The 10611-nt window shown below is 46.5% G+C and overlaps 1 pseudogene; it reads right to left on the minus strand.

Annotated features, from left to right (window-relative positions):
- Positions 1-3633: 3633 nt before the first annotated feature.
- LOC147448590 (FT-interacting protein 7-like) lies at positions 3634-7962 on the minus strand (annotated as a pseudogene).
- Between the last annotated feature and the right edge of the window lie 2649 nt (positions 7963-10611).

Below are 10611 nucleotides of genomic sequence, written 5' to 3' on the forward strand. Positions count from 1 at the left end.
TTCTATGCCATGGACATTGATGTGTGTCTCTACCGATTAGTGGATAGTCAGAATCTTTGTTATCCTGTAAATTGTCCAAGTCATATCCTCATACAACACAATGTACTCTTGATCCACATAAACTCGGGTTACTGAGGAATTCTGGTGGGCCTAGCCATTCGATCGATAATCCTCTCAGGTCTTCTACGTGGGATCTCCTTGGCTATAGGCTGTGGTCTCACAGGAATTTCACATTCCCAGGGAGGAGATACAAGTGGGTTTGTGGAAACGGACAATGTTGCCAAAAGAGGTGCTCTAGGAATTGCTCGATTATGATTTATAGGCTCAGTCTGGAAGGAGAAACTATGGTCTCGTGTAGCAGGTGCTTCTCTCGTTGGTCTGATTGCTACAAGAACTCCCCAGGGATCTACTTGATATGGATAATTCACCTTGATGAATCTTGTCCCTTCCGGTCCCATATATGGTCTCCATTGTCCTTGGCTATCACTGCAGGTTGTGGGGCTGAGGGTCCTGCTCCTTCTGTGCTCCTAATCAAGAAGGTCGCATTAGGTGCTAGATACACGAGGGCAACTCCGTCTCCTTGTTTGAGAGGAAGCTATATAGCTCTGGGAGGCTACGTTAATGTCGAGGGCGCTACTCAGGAAACCGACAGAGACAGCCACATAAATTAAACTCTCTCTCTCTCTCTCTCTCTCTCTCTCTCTCTCTCTCTCTCTCTCTCTCTCTCTCTCTCTCTCTCTCTCTCTTTAAATGTAGGAGCGCACGTTGACGTGCGCTACACACACACACCAGTGTTCGGGAAAAATCATTTTCACAAACATACAAAAATCCCTCCAAGAAAAATCTAGACCGGAAAATTTACAATACTATCCAGTATTTTTGCGAAATTACACTATTTTCCATGTATTTTAAACAGAATTTTCTCCTTCTTGCCCTCCCCTCAACCGGCTACTTTGATTTTGCAACCGGCTCAAGGCTAAGCTGAGGCACACTTTTCCCGAACACACACACACACACACACACACACACACACACACACACACACACACACACACACAGACTATGTGTGTCATGTAGGAGTGCACATTGACGTGCGCTCCTACACGACACAACGAGAGAGAGAGAGAGAGAGAGAGAGAGAGAGAGAGAGAGAGAGAGAGAGAGAGAGAGAGAGAGAGAGAGAGAGAGAGAGAGAGAGAGAGAGAGAGAGAGCCGATGGAAGTAGCAAGCAGTCCCAATCGGAGAAAGCGTACACAGCCCTGATGTGGGCGATGGCCACCCGTTTTAATGCTTGTGTTGTGGACACACACTAGCTGCGCCGTGGGCAGTCGGTTTCTCGTTGCACCGTCTTCTGGGGTTTCTCATTGCGTGTGTCCACAGCTTTCTCTGGCAGCAGCGACGTTGTCATGTGTGGGCGGTAGCAAGTGCCATTTGCAGCAGAGGTGGCAGAGGGTGAGATGAACAAGCGGCAGAGGGTGAGATGTAGGAGCGCACGTCCTACATGAGAGAGAGAGAGAGAGAGAGAGAGAGAGAGAGAGAGAGAGAGAGAGAGAGAGAGAGAGAGAGAGAGACTGTGTGTGTCATGTAGGAGTGCACTTGGTGAGGGATTTCCCTAGAGAGAGACAACAGAGTTGACTAACTGGTCGGAGGAGGAGACAATCCTCATAGACACACTAGAGTTCTACACAACAACAAGACTTCATGGAGAGTGACCAATAGCAAAGTGCTCAATAATAACACAATGTTGAGCAGACATAACGAGAGAGAAAGAGATTGGCAGGTAAATAGGGACAAGCACAGCCTATCCTTGTTTACAAAAGGGTATTGAAACAAAGATTTCCAGAGGCAGAGCAGCCCCCAGACAGACTCCAGAGGAGAGGCTACTAGATTAGAATCAAGAGTAGGTACCAAGGCCATTGCTGACAGAACGATAGAGGAGGACCAACAATTGATGGAAGTTCGGTAGGATCCTTTGTTGCTATGGGGGGCAAGGAAGTGACTCTTTGCAATTTGCAGAGGATTTTGACTATTAAGCTGGCTTTGCATCTCTAACAATTGTCCCGGTATTTGAGATCTTGCTGGCTCAGTTTTTTGTGGTTGACCCATGGAGATCTCTAGGTATATATTTGAGAAGTGCGCCACTATGTGTGGAACAACCACATATTCCTTGGTCTAGAGAGAGCTCCCATTATCAATATTTAGGGTACATGTCTTACATGATAATTCCTTCTGGAAAAGGGAAGCTATCTATGATATCGTATCGGAGCAGACAATGGTTGAGGCCAATTACTTTATGGATGGCAAAACATTTGCAAGTAAATTTGAGAGCCAATTTAGAGAGGCTTTAGGGTAGTTGGTTTGGTCAGAGAGATGTGCATCTTGGTACATTGATCCCTTGGCCATTAAGGTGGACAGCCAGTGGGTCCCCTTGCCTCTCTTACGGTTTGGTTGTGCCTTAGATCCACATCCTTTGTTGGGATACATCATCAAGAAATGTTAGAGTGGATGAAAATGATTTTGGAGGCACGGCCTAGGGTTTTCACAGTTCCATTGGCTTTTGTGCGCTGCTATAAGAGGTTTTTATAGCGGATGCTTTATATTAGTCAAATAACCAACACTAGACTTTGTGGTTTTTGCTACATCTCCCGAGGTGGATAGAGCTTTGGGTAGATTTGTGTAGACTTGATCAATATCCAGATAGCTACACTCTACCACGTTTCTTTATCCCTATATGTATCGTGTGGTTTATCCATGATGTCATTGTTCGTCCATCAGGGTCTTTCCCATATTTCTTTTATATGGACCAATGGCCAATTCTGATGTAATGCAAAGGGTCAAAGCCCCACTTTTATTGAGAGAGAGAGAGAGAGAGAGAGAGAGAGAGAGAGAGAGATGGATGCAAATCCAAAACAAATCCTAGAAGGCCAAAAGAGAAAAAAGCTCTCTCCTTATTAATGAGCTTCTAATGAATCTCGCTCGATTTTTGGTTCGCTGGGAAGTTTTCGCTCGGGCTATGGTAAGACTCCAGGGGGACCAATGCAAAATGGAGTTCTTGAAGTATCTGGTTTTTTCCCCACTTTCAGACTCTTGCTGCTCTGTTGCATTTTCTTACCAATTCTTCTGAGCTACCCTCCACTCTTAGAGTAGTCCACCCCCCACTCTTAGAGTAGTCCACGTCGGGGCTATTTCTACACTTATTCTAAGGGCCTAGTAGTAGTGCTTCTAATTCAAAAGAGATTGTGTGTATTAAGGAAATACTTTTAAATTCAATGGCTGCCTCTCTTTGTAGGAAAATGTTCTTTACAAGTTTAGAACTTTCAAGTTTAGAAAAAAGGTCTTAGTTTGAATAACACTAATGTCAGGCTCTAAGTGCCAGCAGGGTTGTAAGCTGAGAAACACTTTTTCCGAACACTAGTTAGGATTATAAGATGCAAGTTCGCAAAAACAAGATAATTTGCCAATGTCCAAAGCCCTTGAGAAAATCCTTGCTACTTTAATGCACTCATGTCTTCTGATTCACACACACACAGCACAAAAAATTCACAGGTCTAAATCTAAAGACATGGCTTCATTTTCACCATGACTATTCACTATACTAACTTGTTGTTAACAGCTTATTAGGTCAGTAGGCTCTTTTCTTGATCATAACAACCTGGAGCTCTCTTCATGTCTACTTTGCAAAGCTGCAATTACAACTTACAAGACTCGATCGGACAAGGCAGGAAGTCTGCGAAAGAAACTATAGAGCACAGGAGGCTTGCGCTCACGAAATCGAGGGTGGCGGAGGTAGTAAATTCCCAAGAGTAAGATGACAATACGAATGGGGGTGACATAAAGAAGTATAGCAGAGGTGAGGCAGAAGGAGATGAAGATGGAGGTGGCACGAGGGTCACGCCAACTTAGCAAAGCTTGGAGACGCTCCCCTTGAGATGCAATGTCACCCAATGCAATTTGGATGTAGTAGGCCAAGTTTCGCAAGCGATCATACCTTTCTCGTACTACCTCGGGCGGCCTGTTGGTAGGAAAGGTGTCGAACTCCTCATCCAACTCATCGTACCTTGCCACGTCTGCATATGACAAGCGCACATCCATGTGCGCTGGGGACCTTGGCCTAAATCGATAATGCCATGCTCCAATGAGGAACATGTATAGAAAGAGAGTGGGCAGTATCAGCTCTGGATAACATACCAAGATTATAAATAAAATGTGCACCAATATTGTGGTCATTGTATTCTGCCATCGACAGATGTCATCCACCCATTTGCCCACAGCAATCATGCCATTCAGCACTGCCAGTATCCTATACCAATTTGCCTTGCTCCTTCTTATGCTCCACCTTGTTGCATGCGTGTCTAGCATGAACTTCACCACCTCCACCCGCAAGGGTGGCTCCGCCCTCGTCAACCTGTGTGTGATGAGCTCCGTTGCTGTGTGCCGCAACGACTCTTGCAGCACTAAGTTGAAGGGCTGGATATGGTGCATCCGTGGAAACAGGGGCTGCGCATACACGTTAAGCAAATTCACCATGGACGCCGTTGAAAAGCGAATGGCGATCTCCACCTCCCCCATCTTCTTGGGCCCCGATGTGTGCAGCACTATTAGCGGGTAGGAGTGTGTGTAAATGCGGCCAGTTTCTAGAGTGGAGAGGCGTATACGCACCTTACCGATGCGCGTGTCCTTGGTCTTAATTGCAGGTGGGGGCTCTGTTGGATGGCCGAGCGTGACGTGGCAGTTGTCGAAGACGCCAATGGCGATGACGGTGCAGGGGTCGTAGACGTCCCACGTGTACTGCTCGTTCCAGCGTGGGGCGAAGCTGTCGATGATGGTGCGGGTGCGCACCCATTTGGGCCCGTATTTGGCAACGCAGTATGCGTCGGTAGCGCCTCTGCCATCCTTCGTCTTCATAGGAAGCAGCCCTTGGGCACCCAGAACGCCCAGCTCCAACACTCCAATGGGCGGCGGCCAGAGCTGGCGGGCGGTAGGGCGAAAATCTGAGCTGAGCTGGGCGGTCTCATCCATCACATGGTAGCCCCCGTCGAAACAGAGGCGCATGTGAATGCGCCCCCGATAGTGGGCCTGCCCACCGTCGCTGAGGTTGATGAGGTTGAACCACTTGGAGCCCACGAGGCGGTTATCGACACGCCTTTCGATGCTCTGTAAAGGGATTCTGGTGTGACCCACGTCCTGATCGTGGGTGGGGCCCATGCGATCCAAAACATAGACAGTGAGATGATCTTCGAAGGGCTCGCTGGCAACAAACATAAGATCCTCATTCCAAAAGGGGTTGATGGTGGTCCTGCCTCTGGAAGCTCTGGTGCGCAACCCCTGAAAGCCCAGCTGCACCCGCACACTCACCTCCGGAGACCGGGATCTGTCAGTTGTGTGCAGGTCTTGCGCTTCCAGTACAGTCACCCTCAGATACCACAGCTTGGGCGACAGGTAAACTTTAGAGCGCGTGTAAAGGACATGGCCCCCTGTATCCGACTGCCAGGCATCTGGGAATGCCTCATCAGCCTGTGTGCCTACCCACACTGCTAACATCAGATCACCGCTCACTCGCCCACCCCCTCTGATCGCCTCCAGCCGGTACCACTGAGGCGCCAGGGGGCTGTCTGGTGGCACCCGCCTAGGCACATCCTGCAGATCAAAGAGAACAGCCCCTAGGAAATCATCCGGCTTACCAAGATCTTGATCCCACACGCTTGTTTCTAATGTTGCACTCCTTAAGCTCTCCCAGTTGCTGAAGGCGAAGACCTCATTCCATTCTGGGTTGAGCTGCTGGGGGATGGTGCGAGTGCGAGCAGAGATGCCATTCACAAGAAGCCTCACATAAGGATCTGAGGAGGCAGTGAGGAGATCTTTGGCAGCGAGATTGCGGGCCTTGACGACGCGGACGAAGAGGTAATGCACTTTCTCGACAAGGTCGTAGGTGGTGACACGCTCGCCGAGAGCGGGGGTGGTGTGGCGGACTGGGAAGAGGTCGGTAGGGGGAAGGCGAATGGGCGGCGAGGGGATATGGTGAGGAGGAGGGTAGTGGTAATGTGGTGGAGGAAACCCAGCTCCAGCTTCTGGGATGGGGGCTGGGGCTGGCTCTGGCTCTGGCGGTGGAGCCTCTGGGCGGGGTGCCTCAGGTGGGGGGATTTCCACCGGGGTGGGGCTGGGTCCAGGGGTGGGGCCTCTGTGGGAGGTGGCGGCGGCTCAAGGCCAGCATCAGGGGCAGGGGGAGGGGGGGCAGTTTCCATATCATAGAACAAGACCTTCAATCCGAGCTCTCCTTTGATGTGGGAGAACAAGCCTCTCTTCTCAAGAGGGTAGAAGATGAGAGCCTCTTGGCCACGGGGAACAATGCTGGAGCCAGGGACGCAGACGCGGCCTAAGAAGTTGGGTTTGCGGCCACCGCGGTCATGGTAGATGGTGGCTTCCACACATTCAAGCCCCAGTTCGGCAGGGTTGGTGACCCAGAACTCCAATGGCTCATCCCAAACAGGGTTCAAATCTTTGGGCTTCGTGCGGGTCCTGCGCCTCTGCCCATCAAATTCCACTTGCACATAGGCGCTGGAGGAGCCCTCGCCATCTTTGGGCATCAAATTATGAGCAGCGCAAACCTCAACAACCAGCAATCTCTGTGCCATCCTATCTCTGCTACATGTATTTGCTGATTGATCACAAGGAAATAGCTAGGGCAGCGCACTCTCAGATTTATGTTTGATAAAATAGTGAGCTTTTGTACTTGCCGCATGCACTCTGCTACATGAGAAGAAAAAACTGCTGAACCTGATCTGCCTTCACAGGGTTCGAAGCTAGTAATTATCCCACCTTTCAAGCCACCCACTACTTAGCCTAATTAGTCCTCTCATTCCTTATGAAGAAGGTAAGAAAACTCACTCTCTTCTCATACTGCCAGCGTGCATCGCCAATCCATGTTTGACACACAACCCACTCTCTTATGGCAGCCCATACCTACAGCTTTCTAATAAGGAAGAGCCCTTTGCAACCATGGGGTGCTTTATACCTTTGCGGTCATCCAGAATGCCCTTTTTCCTTCCAAGGATCCTCTTTTTAGAAACATTTCAAAGCGATTTTAGAAATTAGCCTCTACTTTAATTCCAAGGGCCCCCCCGCCCTTCAATCATATTTTGCCTTCCATATCAATCAAAGCAAAATATTAGGGAATCAACCTTTTGGGAATGCATATTAGTCAATTGGGAACAAAAACTAGGAATAGTCTTGAAAAGGTGAGAATTATATGGGGTGGTGGTGGTAGTGGTGCAAAGGCTAGAAATTTTGGTGGTGCGATGTTGTCAATACCCCTCTGTAGTCAAGTCTATGCGCTAGGGTCCAAACGCAAGGGAGGGAGAGAGGAAGGCCTCTTTGGGTGGAGTGATGTATTGCATGGGGCTTTCCCATTGATTGAAGGAATAAGGTGGTTTGCAGAGAGGCCTTTGATTGAGCGTGTTTTGAAGGCCCTTGATTGGGGGTATTTTGTCTTCTGTTGCCACCAAGCAACTTTTGCATTGCAAAAGCAAGGAAGAGGAGGAGGTAGGTAGTTGGCCTGTTTTGGTATTGAACACAAATGTTTGCACCACAAGCTTTACACGAGTGGGGTGTTGCTTTTACACAAACCTCCAACTTTCTTTCTTGTGTGCTCTATTTCCTTGAAGATTGGCTCCTCCTCAAGTCTCTTCTTTTAAGTCCGGGTTCATATTATGTAGAGGTGAATGCTCTTCTGGTTGCCTGGATGCCACCCATCAGTGAGCTTTCCACGCGACTGGAAATGATACACCACACCGATTTCTAGCCTATAGAGGGTGGAAATCATATGGCCAAGCTCAAAAGTAGAGTTGTGAAGCACGGTGAGAACCTCGGATCTCTTGCTAGCATGGTCAAAGCCCATTGTCATACACTTGGCTACAAGCCATTTGTTGCTTCTCTTGGATAGTTTTACATTATTATCCAAAAGCTTTTGAGTGTGAACCGCACATTAACCTTTTCTCCTACTTTCTCGTGCAGTTTGAGCCGGGCCGCCTAACAAAATATCTAAGGGGTGTGTGTGTGTGTGTGTGTGTGTGTGTGTGTGTGTGAGAGAGAGAGAGAGAGAGAGAGAGAGAGAGAGAGAGAGATGCCCACCTTTCTCTATGCATGTCATGTATTCCTTTTCCAATATGACATGTTTCAAGAATTTATCCTTCAATAGAGTTGCCAAAATCATATCCTTAAGCAACCACCTCCTTTTCTTATTATGAGCATAGACTCTGAGCAAACTTTAGATTGCTAGTTTAGATTTCAACACACCGATTTCTAGCCTATAGAGGGCGGAAATCATATGGCCAAGCTCAAAAGTAGATCCGTGAAGCACGGTGAGAAGCTCGGATCTCTTGCTAGCATGGTCATAGTCCATTGTCATACACTTGGCTACAAGCCATTTGTTGCTTCTCTTGGAAAGTTTTACATTATTATCCAAAAGCTTTTGAGTGTGGACTGCACATTAACCTTTTCTCCTACTTTCTCGTGCAGTTTGAACCGGGCCGCCTAACAAAATATCTAAGGTGTGTGTGTGTGTGTGTGTGAGAGAGAGAGAGAGAGAGAGAGAGGGAGGGAGAGATGCCCACCTTTCTCTATGCATGCCATATATTCCTTTTCCAATATGACATGTTTCAAGAATTTATCCTTCAATAAAGTTGCCAAAATCATATCCTTAAGCAACCACCTCCTTTTCTTATTATGAGCATAGACTCTGAGCAAACTTTAGATTGCTAGTTTGGATTTAAAAAAAGAGACAAAAAAGAAAAAATGCCCTTGTGGTGTGAATATTTGTACACAACACATGCCGTCTCAAATCTTTTAAAGGAGGAATAAAATCCCAGTAAGATGCCCAAAAATGGCCTCATCATAACCTCAAAGACAAGGATTGGGCATCTTCATAATCATGAAATCCAATGTGAAACTCTAAGACAATTTTGAAGTGAAAAAGTGCTTCCATGTCAATTGATATTCCCATTTGATAGCTTTGATAGCTTGGCTCAAACATTTTATGGTATGAAATTATGAAGGGCTTCATCATCAGATAGGTAGTGAGGCCTTTTACAATAGTTTCTATTTCAATATTTTTGTTTTGTAATGTTCTTTTCTAACCACCCTTCCAACATGCCAATGCTTTAAGACAACTTCTTGAGAGTCATTATAATCTGCAAACTTGCACTCAAAACAACACCCCCCCCCCCCCCCCCCCCCCCCCAAAACAATTAGATACATGCACACCTAACTTCCTTTGATCCCTTTTTTTTCTACTTTCCCAAGTGTCAAATGTAAAGGCGCTCTTATGGTTGATTGTAACCCAAGTATGGTAGCTCACTTTTGGCTTGTTTGTTTGCCTTTGCCCTTGGCTTTGGGTTCTTGAATCATCACCTAATTTTGTAATCTCCTCTCCACCAAGAATGAGAGTTGAAGAACCTTGAGATCTCTTTGACTTTTGCAGATACTAGCTCACGTGACCCGCCTATCGGCGGGTCTCGCTCGCTCTTACCATCGGAAACATATGTACGTGTGTGTGTGTCTATTTTATACATCCCTTTATGAGATACACACGCAATCGACACTATCACCATTAACATACTGATACTTGTTTAAATATGTTTCAATGCCGGTTTATTCCACTCCATGCGTGGAGGGAGAGAGAGAGAGAGAGAGAGAGAGAGAGAGAGAGAGAGAGAGAGAGAGAGAGAGAGAACGTTCATGTGTGCAGTTTTCCTTTTTGTTATCGTGTATTTGTCTCGAATATATATAATTAATTGTAGTTTTTCACTTATGCTTGCAAACATTGCGTATGAATTGTTGTGGTTTCACTTTTGCTACATTAAATCTTGTTTGCTTCTTTTTCTTCTCTTTTCTTCATCTACCTTCAATAAGAGAGAGAGAGAGAGAGAGAGAGAGAGAGAGAGAGAGAGGGGTTACACAAAAGCACATCAATAAAGAGAGATATTTCAAACAAAAAAATTGATAAAATCACAAGGCCTGTCCATACATGAAATGAATGAAGAACATGAAAGCGAAACAAAAGAGTACAAGGATGGAAATCACAGAGAAATTGATTTGCGGATTACATCATACAATGCTGACCACGATGAAAGATTGAAGAGCATCAAAGTTACATCTTGTTAGGATAAAGGTAGGCATAGAATATGGAAACATGGTTTCTTTTTGTGGAGAGGATGACCCTAAGGGAGAGATGAAGGGAGGGAGGGGGGGAGGGAGTGATTAGAATCATCTAGGAATCATAAGATGTGTGGATGAATGATTGGACCAAAAGCAAAACCGTGTGCCTACTATGAACGATGCAGGGGGATTTTTAATACAAATATGATCTAGTTTTGAGTTGTACACAGTGGTTACATCATGAACTTGTTGTGTGTAGCCATGTGACTGGAGCTCTTCTTCCAAGTAATGATATTGATTTTTTGTGGGCTCATTGTCTACATTAAAGTCTCCCATGATGACACACATTCGTCCAGGATGGGATTGTTGCAGCAAGGTACAGAGTTGTGACACCAACAAGGTTGAAGATGTTTTTGGATATTTGTAAACGCATATGATTTCCCAATCAGGGTGTTCATG

The sequence above is a fragment of the Adiantum capillus-veneris genome, chromosome 10, assembly GCF_014529385.1.
Source record: "Adiantum capillus-veneris isolate H3 chromosome 10, ASM1452938v2, whole genome shotgun sequence".
Taxonomy (NCBI): Eukaryota; Viridiplantae; Streptophyta; class Polypodiopsida; order Polypodiales; family Pteridaceae; genus Adiantum; species Adiantum capillus-veneris.